Source organism: Rousettus aegyptiacus, unplaced genomic scaffold (genome assembly GCF_014176215.1).
Source record: "Rousettus aegyptiacus isolate mRouAeg1 unplaced genomic scaffold, mRouAeg1.p scaffold_m13_p_1, whole genome shotgun sequence".
Classification (NCBI taxonomy): Eukaryota; Metazoa; Chordata; class Mammalia; order Chiroptera; family Pteropodidae; genus Rousettus; species Rousettus aegyptiacus.
Genome location: NW_023416284.1, coordinates 52,814,072 through 52,827,337, shown reverse-complemented (window position 1 = coordinate 52,827,337; position 13,266 = coordinate 52,814,072). Strand labels below are relative to the sequence as shown.

General features: G+C 40.4%; 1 protein-coding gene across 3 annotated transcripts in view; it reads right to left on the bottom strand.

Moving 5' to 3' along the window:
• Positions 1-13,266, bottom strand: part of ST6GALNAC5 (ST6 N-acetylgalactosaminide alpha-2,6-sialyltransferase 5) — a 141,777-nt gene that overhangs the window by 39,761 nt on the left and 88,750 nt on the right. The gene's annotated exons all lie outside the window — the stretch shown is intronic.

Genomic DNA, 13,266 nt, shown 5'->3' with positions numbered 1-13,266 from the left:
CAACATGCCAGTTTTGGGGGGAGTATTCAATTCAACCCCAAACACCCAATTTTCTCAGAAATCTTTATTCAAAAAGAACACAGATATTATAGGAAGGGAAACAGAAGGGTTCTGAGATATCATCTCTTCTAAAATGGCCAATCCAGGGGAGTGTCTCGCTTTTGGATATGAGAACAAGATTGGGAAAGAAATCTAACTACTCAAAGGAACTAAGTTTTTGCATATTCATTTTCCCCCATACATATAAGTAGGTCTGAATTTCCATGTTAAAATATCAAACAACCCCAATTTTCATAATGATTCATTTATTTGGTCCACAGTGATTTGACCATATGAAGGTAGAAGAAACAGAAACCTTCTTCGAGTTTCATGTAAACTGATTAGCAAATCATGCATCTAGCTTGTGCTGCTGAAAGGCTTTGAGCCCAATAAGCACTTCTATTTTCTGGATGCAAGCATTCATTTGAAGAACACAGTGGATCTAATACTGTTGCAAGCGAATACTGCATTGCTTTGACTTCCTTGGCCTGCATATTTTAGGGGTACGAACTTTATATGAGAGATCAAAACTTTTCAAAAAACAATATCTTGAGTCTGGAAAAAAATGTCAACCCAAGCATATGTCAAATGAAGAGTTAGGTAACATACTTATTTGTAAATCTCTCAGGAGCTCAGTTGTCTTAGGAAAGATACAGTTATATTTTGGAGCAAGTCTTCTGCTTCAGTGAGGTGTTTGCAATTGCTTCAATTTTCTGTTTTTATGGAATTCATGGCAAGTGAATTTTCGTTAAAGTAATTAAAATACCACTTTCCTTAAAAGAGAGAAATGAGGAGTGCTGGGCTTCTAGGAACTGGCAATGTCCCAAATAGCATAAAAATTCAGATCTAGTATTTAGTTGGCTGGAAAAAAGTTAACAAACAAACAAACAAACAAACAACAACAACAAAAACAAAAACAGGAGTTAACACGGACTGCTGAGTAGCATAACAGAATCTGTATATGAAAGGCATTTTAGTTATTAGGAGGTCTGATTACATGGTCCTCACATTTCCCCTTAAGCCTCCTGAGATGAGTGTGAGGTGCAACCTTGTAAACTGTCAGCACATATAAAGCTAAGATTTAGAGAGTGGTTTCCACTGTGCATCCTATAAAATGTGTCCCATGAGGAAGATTAGTATCAATCACAGCCTTATTGGAGAGGGAGATGGGAGCCAATGATAACCTGGCACTATCAACTAGAGTAATGGTCTAAGAAGAAAAAGCAATCAGAGAAGAGAAAGGAATATCTTGAAAGAAAGAGAGAAGTAGAAAATCAGAGTGCGATGTATCATACTGATGAACAGGAGCTGTTATGCAGGACAAAGGCTTGTGTGAACAATGTGTGTTCTCAAACAATGGACATCACCTCCCGCTCAGCTTCAAGCGAATGTGAGGAGACTTACCTATTACACCTAGCAGCCTGAATCTGGCATGGCAGCACCAAAGTGTAATGAAGTCATCACTACTCGGGAGTCTTGCCTATCCTACTTGAGAATCATTTGCTAATTTCAGAGGATTCTAAAAGAGGAACTGCCATTCTAGTTTCACAGGTAATTTCATCTTGGAAAAGAAAAAAGCAACATTCTCCAGCTCCAGCCAATTTGGCTAGTTAGTTTCTGGTAGACTTATTTTGAGACATTATTCCTCAGGAAGTGAGTAAAAAGGCAGAGGGTGGGGGGGGGGGTGAGTGGCGGAAAGGTCTGACTACTGTTTTAAAAGGAGACTGGCTTGCCTTCTTTTTTAAAAGACTGATTTGAAGTTTTTCGTAATTTAGAATCCTTTGACACTCCTCTTATCAAGAGGGACAGTCTAATTTCTGTTGCCCTATCTGTGGGCTGACCATATCACCTCACCTCCAATGAATAGAATACACTGGAAAGTGTCACTGGGCGACTCCAGAGGCTAAATTAGAAATGGCGATATGGTTTTTGTCTGGTTCTCTGTCTTGGGATGATGGACCCTGGAACCCATAGGCCACACTGCGAGGAAGTCCAGGTTCCATGAAGAGGCCATTTACAGGTGTTCTGGCCAACAGCTCCTACTGAGGTCCCAGCCAATGGCCAGCATCAGCCTCTAGAGGTGTGAGAACCTTTCATGATTCCAGCCCCAGACTCTGATGGCAACTGTATAAACCTCAGTGGAGATCTGCTCAACTAGGTCCAGTCAACCCACAGAACTAAGAGATGATAATAATAACAATAATAACAATAATAATAATAATAATAATAAATGACTCATAGTTTTATTCCAAATTTGGGGTAGTTTGTTACTGATACCTTCAGTCCGAGGCATGGCAAGAACCCTATCGCCCTCTCTCTCCCAAACTATAAGACTATAATGGGAATGAAGTTGAAAATTCTTTGAAACTGCCTCAGGAGTTCAACACCACAGCATTTCAATCACATTCCAGGCGCTTTAAAAAATACCAATTAAACACAAGAATCTCTTCCCAAGCACACAAGCCATCTTTATATGGATCTTAAGGAGATGCCACAATTGAAAAAACATCCCTTACGGTTCAAAGTTATTGCTAAAGCCTATGCTCAGAGTTATTATTAGTACAATTAAAGTTTTCTTCATTAGCAAAAAAATGTGGATACTTGGCTCAATTCTTCACATTATTCTGATAGTACAAGTGCAAAATGAGGGGTTGTCATGTAGTATATGATCTGGGTCTTTTTCCTAAACTGTTGTGTTTGCACCAGGTCCTGACTTGACATCTGTGGTCTGATTCCAAGACCTTCCGGTTTTCAGGCCAGTGTAAAGTCTAAGATAAGAAATCTGGAGAAGGGAAATGAAACACGAGACACTCCTACATTCCCATAATTATGAGGAAAATGGCAATTTTTAAATGTGACAAGCACATTTTTAAAAACATGCGCCATGGCTGCGTGCACTTCCAAAGTGGGTTTTCTAGCAAAAGGAACTAACCTCCTAACTACCACAGTAGCAACTGGGCAAGAGCTTTCAGCAACCCTTCTGCTATTCAGATCATTGTGGGCAAAGGACTCAGGGGTGACATTTCCATTAAGCTGGCTTAATCATAAAGTCTGTTCCGAAGTCCCTGCAGGCCAGGCTTTAGAATTAACGTTGAGCATGGAGCATGGAGATGGTGCTCTGGACAGGGTGGGGAACTTTCTGCTGGAATCATGTGCATGAACTGCTTTCACTTTTCTGCTCCTCTTGAAGATGTAGCTACCTCCGTGGGAACTTGTGGGGGTTTGAGCAGCAGGCGCTATAATATGATAAACATAGCAGCAAAAGCAAACCTGGCTGGGATGGTCCTCGCTGCACTGAAGGGCTTTCTCCTGCTCAACGTCACCTGTGCTCTGAGGCACTTTGGTGGTGACAATAAAGCACGCTGCCCCTATCGCTTCACTTACCTGGCAGGAAGGGGCAGTTCTTTTCCCTTTACACTTCCTATGTAGAGAAGGGTTGTGTTTTCCAATGTTCCATGCCACTGAGCTGTGGGGAGTGTTTTAATACTTCTGCCTCTAACAAATTACACTTGGGAAGATCCAGGTATATTCTCCCCCTTCCCTGTCATCCAGAGGATGACATTTCTTGCAGTGGAAATGTTTAAGCAGAGATGGCATTTTTTCCTACCTCAGAAGCTCAAGGGATTTGATGTGGTTTCACTTCTTCCTGGGGCTTCAAAAAATCAATGTGTTCAACTGGCAGAGCCTAGGGGTTGGGTGGAGGCCCCCGCCTCAAATCTTCTGACAGCCCCTGTCTCTGGTTCCCTGGGGAAATGTCATGTACATCAGTTGTGTGATTCCTTATTTTCTGGCTTTCCTTACCTCATACTTACCTCTTTCCATACTATTGAGATTTATAAAATCCCAGGTAGAAAACTTTCACTAATATACAGTAAATGATCACTTTTCTTTCTAGCAAATAAGGACACAAACCAGGGGTTACAACATTTCGAAATCAGAAGTTTCTAATTTAAAAATATAAGATACATGCAAAAACCAGAATAGTAACTTCCTTTGAAAACTTATTGGGTCTGGGTTACTGTGTCTCTATTCCCTCATGATCCCAATCATATGGAGCTGCCACTTGGAGAAGGAATTTGTCACATGCCCTTGGCATTCGCCAAGCTGGACTCATACATTTATAGCTCCTTCCTGGGTTCTAGAGACATCTACATTTGCATCCCCTAAAACCATAGCTACCAGCTCTGTTCTCTGGTGAGCGAAGAAAAACACTCTCTGTCATTTTAATATCTTGTGGAAACAACCTCTATTCTACTTCATCGACATTCTGAAGTTGAAGGAAATAGAATTTGGCGTCATGTACTTGAAGAAAGGCTCTCACTACAAGTGCTCCCGGCATTTACTGCTTGGGAGGGAGTCGAGAGGTGCTAGTCTCCACTTTCTTTTTGCCTTTTCCTGGTTACACAGTCTGTAACACATGGCTTGGACTAGGTTCCCTCTACTCATGCTCATCAACCCTGAAATATTATAGGAAAACTCAGTCTCCTTTTTTTCAATTATCCTATCCAGACTTGTAGCATGTAATGTCATATTCATGCCATTGCTAATTTCTCTTCCTTTAGAATTGCTCATGTCAGTCAGGAATAAAAGGTTTTAATACTGAGGCTTACCACATTGTTTTTTAAAAAAATTATGAGTGTATTACTTTTACTCAATTAAAAGGGAAACATCTAATAAGTTGTTGAAGAGCCTAATTTTAGTGCAATATCCGACTCCTTTTGTGGATGGAGGACAACTTAAAGGCTGGAGAATGTTGTTATTTTCTCTGATACAAAACATTGGAAAAGAAAGTAATGTAATGTAAAAGAGAGTTTTCTTCGAGTGAAAAGACTGACATACTAAGAAGTCAAAGGCAGTGTTAAACACCACTGTGAAAGCAGCTTGGACAGGAAGCCTGGCCTCAAATCTCAGCTCCTTCCCTGACCAGCAGCAAGTGACCTCGATCAAGCCACTTAGCCTACACAATCCTTTTTGGGAGAAAAATGTCTGCGTGAGCAATCACCATTGTGTGCTCTGCGGCAGAAGCATTACTTCTTCTCTGGCCGCTCAAAGAAGTATTTGACAGTGATCCAAAGTCAATCTTCCTTCCTCCTGGAGAGGAGCAGGAGGAGGAAGATGGGGCCAGAGGCTTGGCTCTCTGCAAGCAGCCAACTTATGGCTTACAAGCTCCTCCATGAATAGACCAGCCCACCTCTCCTCTTTTCCACCTTCCATACTAAATACCCAACTGCCTTTAAGCTGTGTCTTGCCTCTGGGGCTTCGCATGTGCCGTTGCCTCTGACCTAAAAGTGCTTTTGACTAGCTACCTCTGCTTATCCTTGAGGCCTTATGCCATATCCTCAAGAAAGAGGTTCAAGACCACCCCCAAGACTGAAGGAGGTGCCCCCTCCAAACCCCCAAAGCACCCGTGATTTAACCACTTCAGTAATGTCAACTGGCACCATTTGCTCTCTTGCTAACAATCTGTCTTTCTCCCCAGACTGTGAGCTCCCTGAAGGTACAAATAGTAAGTGCATGGCACGCAATGAGTTTTCAATAAATTTTTGTTGAGTGAACGAAAGAATAAAGGATGTGCATATGCATGAGAAAATTGTTAAATTGGAATCTGCTGATTGAGGAAATATAGTTTGGATAAAAAAAAGGATCTTGCTCTGGAGATCTGGAATCCAAACCCAGTTTCGTTGTTAAGTAGCTACATGATGTTAGGGAGATCACTCGAATTTCTAAACCTTCATTTCCTATGATATAAAACAGAGACTTAAAAACTCTACCCTTTTTACATCACAAATTATTGTGAGAAAAATGTAGAAATTTTTGCACATGGCCGTGTTTCTTAGAAAATTCCATTCTGGTTACCTCTTGGTGGTCCATATCCAGATCCTAGAGGTCTTCTCTGCCTAAGTCTCAATCAGGACCCATGGCATAAGGAAGGAGGTGAGTTGGTTTGGGGACCCAGTGGAGATAAGGAAGCATGTATATAAATATCAATCTGTGTCTCTTTCTCCATGACTCACTGGCCCACCCAGTAAGGCTCTACCAGCCTGGGCCAGAGTGGGTTTTAGAGGCTCCCAGTCAACTTAGTCAAGAATACATTCCATTTTCGAACATCTTCTGAGAGGGTAGTGGTTAAAGTCACAAAATTCATTGCTTGGATCTATCCAAGACCTTTTTTGGGGGTGGAAATCTGCCTCCCTACATCCTTTATTCATAACTCCCAGAAAAGCTATACTAAATCTGCCATTGCCTCCTGCTAATTGCCTGTAAATCACCCATGTATGAAGTTCCACATGCCTATCCACAGGCATAAAGTTGAAGGGCCCCACACATTCAGAGGCCCTGATGGGGAATCCTGTCATTTGGCTGATGGAATGGTAATAGATGTGGAAGTAAGTGATGCATAATGGATCATGGGATTTAAAAACCAACTTTCATATCCGAGCTGCCTGACAAGGTTAGGGGATTAGATGGCTGCAGCCGCATCAATTATGAAAAAGAAAATATTCTCCCCTTCCCTTGCATCTCAGAAGGTGGTAAACATTTTATATTGGTTCCCTCTGTAAGAGCAAAATACCTGCTTTTATCGATCAGTCTGAGGTCTAAGTAAGTGGAAGAGATAGAAAAAGCTGGTCCCAAGAATGACAGGCAATGATCCTTTACTTATGACTTTATCCACAATTTGGCTTGACAGTTGATGGGAAATGAAGTGTGACCAATTTCAGCTGACTGAAATTGTTTCCCATTGACTGACCTGCCAAATCGTTGATTGAATAATTAGTTAAAGTTTAGTCTGAGCAGCCATATTGCACAGCCCTCTTCAAGACAAGTCCTAATGGCATCCCAGAAAGGTCAGCCTGCTACCTCTAGCGGGGACTTTAATTGTTTATCCTTTCACTTAAGGGGGTGAGCCGTCACATCAACATAAATAATTGTAATAGGCAGTCGGGAGAAGGGCTGCAAGGCAAGTCACTTAGAGAAATACAATGTAGCATTAGGATTTAGGGATGGCTTTTCACAGAGGAAGGTGCATCTAAATGCAAATAGAAGCCCAGGAGAAAACAAGTCACATCTCTGGTTAAAAGAGGATGCTTTTAGTGATTAAGGCAAGCAGCTACAGTTGGTGAGAAAGTTACTGGTAAAGGCACCTAACCCCATGCCTGAAATATAGTGACTGCTCAAGAAATATTTGCTCCTTTCCTTTTGGGTAATTCTAATTTCATGACAGAGGCTGAGTGGATTTTAATATCACCCATTGTCCAGGTGGTATTAACATGAACTTACGCATAGACTCTCAGAGGAAGCTCTAGAAACAGGGAGCCTGACTTAATACTGAGAAATAGAGCCCACTTTGGGGGTTTTGACACTCTGGAACTGGGTTCCCACACTCCATCAAAGAGGTGGAGTTCGGTGACCAGCTGACTAGTTTTGGTTGTTCGTGATGCACTTGCAGAATTGTGGGGCCACCTCTGCCTTGTGTTTTCCAGTGTACACACTGCTCCCTCTGCCTGGGATGCTTGCCACATCAGCCTGTGCAAAATCTTTCACGGCATAAAGTAAGGCCTCCTTTAAAAGGCTTACTTGGATTTGGCTTTCCCATTCCTAAGAGGGACAGTGCCCTTGCCTCATAGATGCCACAGTCACTCTCAAACGCATCTATGGAAACACCTCATGAAGCTGGTTTTCTTATCTGTCTCTACAACTCGACAGTGAGACTCTTGGGGAAAAGGATTGTTTTTTTTTTCTTTATTTCTAATTCCTCTTAAACTATAGTCCTTTCTGCATCCCTTACATTACTTCCTGGTTCATCAAAAGCACTCGAAAAATGTTTACAAGTGAATAAATGAATCTAAGATGTATTAGAAACCTCTCTTACTTTACCCATAATCTGCTGGAATTGTAACTAAAAACATCAAGGCCAGTTTATCACAAAAGCCCATCTATCAGCTTACAACCACCAGGGGTTCACCAACCAAGAGGAGGTCTGTTCGATTAGGACTCGTCCTTCTAGCCCTCCTGTCAGTACAGAAGGGGTTCCACAAAACAGAAAACCTAACAAGGCTTCTAATCAGAATTTAAATTATTTTATCACATTTGTACCCTTCTACTCTTACTCTCACTAGCTTTAACCGGCATTCAGAAGCAAGACTCCCTCCTACTCCCAGGTTGGGTGAAGCCCAGGAACTGCTTCAGAATGATGCTTTTCCTCTCTTATTTACAGAGCAAGTACCCTCCTGTGCCTTCCATCCCCATCCTGACACCTGATTGCTGGTGTTCTGCAAAGTCTGTATTTCTACAGGTTTGGACATTAATCAATTAAGTATGCTCTTGACTGTAGATAGATGGTCTAAGTTTCTCTAATGCTCAAAAAACTCCTAAACGTTATTTCTGTGGAGGGAGCAGCTTTCTTTCCCTTCCTATAGACTTCTGTATCTCTCTACTGCCCAGTGATGCAATTCCCTCCATTCAAATTTCCAAAAATTTCTGGTAACTTTGATCGGTGCAGTTTGGTAGTTTAAAGTTTCAGGCACCACAATCACCAGGTCTGGGTTAAATTTCAGCTCCACTGCTCGCCGAATATGGGATCTTGGGCAAACCACTTAGCTTCTTGCACCTGTAAAATGATAATAATACCACCTCTTTCAAAAAAATGTGTTATCATCATAATGAAAACATATATAAAGCACTTGGAACAATATCTTGTACATGATAAGCAGTCCTCATATGCAGGTCAATATGTTATCATTATCATTATATTACAAGATAGAAATATAATATAGAGATACTATATACAAAATAATTATATACTATGTACACGAAATGTAAAAATAAAATTACTTATATGCAAAATGAAAATAAAATATTATTATATATAAGGTAAAAATAAAACAAGTTCAACTAGTCTGAACTACAACTATGTAAACTACCAATGGGAACTCCTCTCAGGGACAGTTAATTCCAAACCTTTAGAATTATTTAGGGTACTTGATAAAAACCAAAAATAAATGGGCTACATCCATCCAGAATAACAGTTAACGTCTAACGGATTTTCTGTTCCCTGACAGTGACTTTGTACTCTGTTACTCCAGGGGTTAACATGGTGCTGCTTCCACCAAAAACACTTTTATGTCCCTAAGTCTCTACTCCTGTTTGATCGTATGGGTGATCTTGTACAGACCAGAGAAGTGAAGACACGTAGAATAAAAATATTTTTACATCTCTTAATTCTGTCTGGGGAGTCAATGCTTCCCACGGTAAAAGTTCTCATTGCTCTAATCACTGCTGTCCTACTGACTGGCGCTCATAAGTTGCTGCTCCAGGCACTCATGGCCTTGGGAAAAGCCAGAGCTTATTCCCAGCAAAGAGTCACCTACCAGTCAGAAAGTGTTAGGGTATCCTGTTGTCTGCTTTAGAGAGGTCAACAGCAGTAGCCTTAGATTTCAAGGAAAGGGATCAAAAGCTTTTATTTGCACTGAAACGTCATGGATGAAGAAATTTCTGCCTCTTGTGAGTCCTCAAAATCTAAAAGACGTGTAGATTTTTGGGGGGAAAATAGACGCAGTTTAAGTTTCCTTTCAAGTATCATTTTTAGAAGAACTACTGAATCGAATCAATTTTTTCCCATGTTGCAATTGCTTCTAGAATTAGTCTAAGAATTTTCATTTCCAAATGAATTGTAATATAATCTTTGACATATTTAAGGAGGGGAGTGGACAGATGTCCAGTCCAGAGTACCCATGTGTCCTGAAGCCACAGATTCAGATGACTGTCACATACGAGCTTGCTAGGAGAGAGACCATGGCAGAACTGCCAAAGACCACTTGTTGGAAGTGTTAACCTCAGCGGTTTCAATTGTACCTGGCAAGACTATTATTTTTCATCATAGTCCATCTCTCCAATCAGTAGTGAATAAATATTTATTGAGCACTGACCATGCACCAGGTCCTGAGCTTGTGCCTGGATAAAATGGACACAGTGAAGCTCCGTGTCTACAATGCTGTCACTTCATGGATGGTCATTGGTAAAAATGCCCAAGGGCTTTGCTTCAAGGTCTCTTGGAGCAAACATTGTAATGCTGTCAATGCGGCTATTGCCAAGCTGGCTGACAACTCCTTTAATTCAATATTTCTAGTTCCAGTCTAGAAATGAGAAAGAAGAGCACATGGGAAGAGATCAAGGTCACTCCATTAAAGAAAAAAGTATGTTAGTATTTTCCATAAAAGAAGAAATTGACGATTTGTCCTAAGAAAATATCCTAAGACTAGTAAGAAACTTGAAGACACCTCAATATCCACTGTGATAGAATTATGATTTCCTCAGGAGAAAAAAATATCACTCTATAACAAGGAAGGAAGTGAGACCAAAAAAAAAAAAAAAAAAATGAGGAGAAATAGATCCAGGCAGGCAGATAAGCTTCCTGTCACATGGTGGAGAACAGGAAGATGGTATTTTCTCACACTGCATCACAGTTAATGTTGCTCATATAACTTATCCGAGAAGTTTGCCTTTCTCCCTCATTCATTTCCTCTCTGGATCCCTCTCCTGCCTCTAACTTCTCTATCCCTCTGCTCTGCCCAGCACCAGAGAGCAATGCCTCCGGTGACCCAAAGGTAGCATCTGACTCTCTTCTTGGTGTCTCATGTTTATGGTGAAATAAGATTGTTCCAGAAAATGTGGGTAATATAGTTCCTGTACTATGATCCAAAATTCTTTTTCCCTTCTCCTCTAACCTCATAAAACTCCAGTTCCCATTTATCACAGTCAACTCCTAAATGAACTCCCACCAGGTCCAGCTGCTACCTTCAGCTAAGTCCAAACTGGAAAACACGTGATTGAATAAATTCACATTTTGGTAATGGGCTCTTCTAGAAAGTCTGGTGGAAAACCTCCCAAGAGATATTTTAAGGAATTTCTTTATAGCAACCCTGGAGTTATTCCAGGCAAGGTGCTAGTGTTTGAAGTGCTGGTTTGTGTTGTTGTTGAGGAAAAACTGGTTTTGGATTGCTTCTGTGGCAACTCCAAGTCATAGAAAAGTTACTCAAATACTGTGCAGTATCCTAAATAGGAATCCCTGACTGGCTATAGATGAACTGCACAATTTAGTTTCTTGAATGTCTTTGTCACAGTTTGACATGGTACTAGGATGGTTTACAGAGTACCTGCCCTGTAGCTTAGATTCTAGTATCAAGAGCCAGGCCAAAGGCACCTGTCCATGGTGATAAAATTGTATTTATTAAGATAACATCCTTTAGCTGATATTTGTATCAAGTGCTTACTACAAGTACTGTGCTAAGATCTCTACGTGCCTTCTGTTAATATTTCCAAATTTCATGAGATAGGAAGTATTATCATTCCATTTTGTAGATAAACAACCTGAGACTCAGAGAGGTTAAGTCATTTGCCCAAGGTCAATGCTAATAATTGACATTGACACATCTATCTGATTCTAAAGTGTATGCTTTGAGCCCTCCCACGTGCAATTTCTTAATTCTCTCTCACAGAGATGTCTGATTACACAGAAACATGAAGCTTGGTTGCTACTTATAGAAAGCTATTGTTCATGTAGTGAGTTTCAGTTGGCAAAGGTACTCAGTGCTGAGTGTCCCAGCATTTCTGAACCACTGGTTGGGCATCAAGCTGAGCTCATATGCAGGTGTCGAAAGATATTTTTAGTCTATAAAGTCAACTTTTCCAACAAAGTAGTGTTATTTCAAAAACATTGAATTCCACTCTACCCCCACAGGACTAAACACACAATAATAAAAAAAAGAAAGAAATTTCCAAAGAAAATGTCTGCCCTAGCCATCCATCATTATGTGACTCTTTAGTGACCTTTGAGCTGTAAAGTTCAGCTGCCCTCCCTCAGGCAGCAGTGAGGCCAAAAGTTTTAGCTACAAAACCTTGCAGAAAGCATAAAAGAGGTGAGAAACAAATCTATCTGTCTTGTATAAAGATTACAAGTTAAAAGTCAATCCTCATGTTCTTATAGAGCTTTACATCTGCTTTCTGGCATTCAAATACCTGGAACTTTTAATTAACCAAACTATTTTCTTATATTCTAATATTTATAAAAGCACAAAGGGGTAGAGAAATGGGAAATAAAGAATATTCTCTAGGCTTTTTTTTTTTTTAATTTTTACACATTTATTCTAACTCCCCAAACTTTTTTATCTACAGTAAAATGTAAGTCCTGAGAGAATAAGAATCTGGACTATTTCGTTGATGGCTTTGTACCCAAGGCCTAGAAGAGTTCCAGGAATAGGAAGATGCATACTAAGTATTTCTTAAATGAATAAATGAACACACAATGGTGACTATTTTAGAGCAACTGGGGAATGTATCTCCTGAGGCCTGTGTGCAACTTCAGAGACCGTTATGTTTTACTTACTGATTTATGGTGGCAGAAGAAAGTTTTCAGATAACCCTGAGTTCATCAAAAAATTGAACTAAGCAGGTAAGTTGTGGTGAAGTGACAGCAGTAATGATATCAGCTCTTTTTCTGCCTCTTGATATTCATACCCTTTGGTGGTATCCTCCATACTGACCCTGGGCTTGGCCAGGTGACTTGCTTTTTGGCCAATGGGACAAGCAGACATAACGTGAGCAAGGACTTGAAAAGCGTTTGTGCATTGGGGCTTGTCTTCTTGCTATTCTTGGAACCGTGCCACCACATGCACAGGCCTAGGCTAGATTGCTAGACAATGAGAGATTCTAGGCATAGTCATGTCATTGCCCCAGCCAACAATGCAACAACCACCATGCATATGACTGAAGCCATCTGGGACCAGCTGGCACCCAGCTGACCAGCAAAGTGACAACAAAAGCATTAACTAGATCAACAGAGATCAGATAAAACTATCCCCAGTCTAGAAGAGCCAACCAGTAGAATTGTGAGCTGAATGAATGAATATTGTTTTGAGCCATTAATTTGGAAGGTAGATTGTTTTGCAGTAATGTGTAATTGATAAATAAGTGTTGGCCAAATTATCTGATCACAGGACCACCTGTAGTGTTGGTTAAAAACTATAGATTCCTACATTATCACAGCTCCTCAAAAAATTAAACATAAAATTACCATATGATTTAGCAATTCCACTTCCAGATATATAACCAAAAGAATTGAAAGCAGAGACTTGAACAGGTATTTGTACCACAAAGTCAATAGCAGCATTATTCTCAATTTCCAAAAGATGCAAACAACCATAGATGAATGGATAAACAAAGTGTGGTATA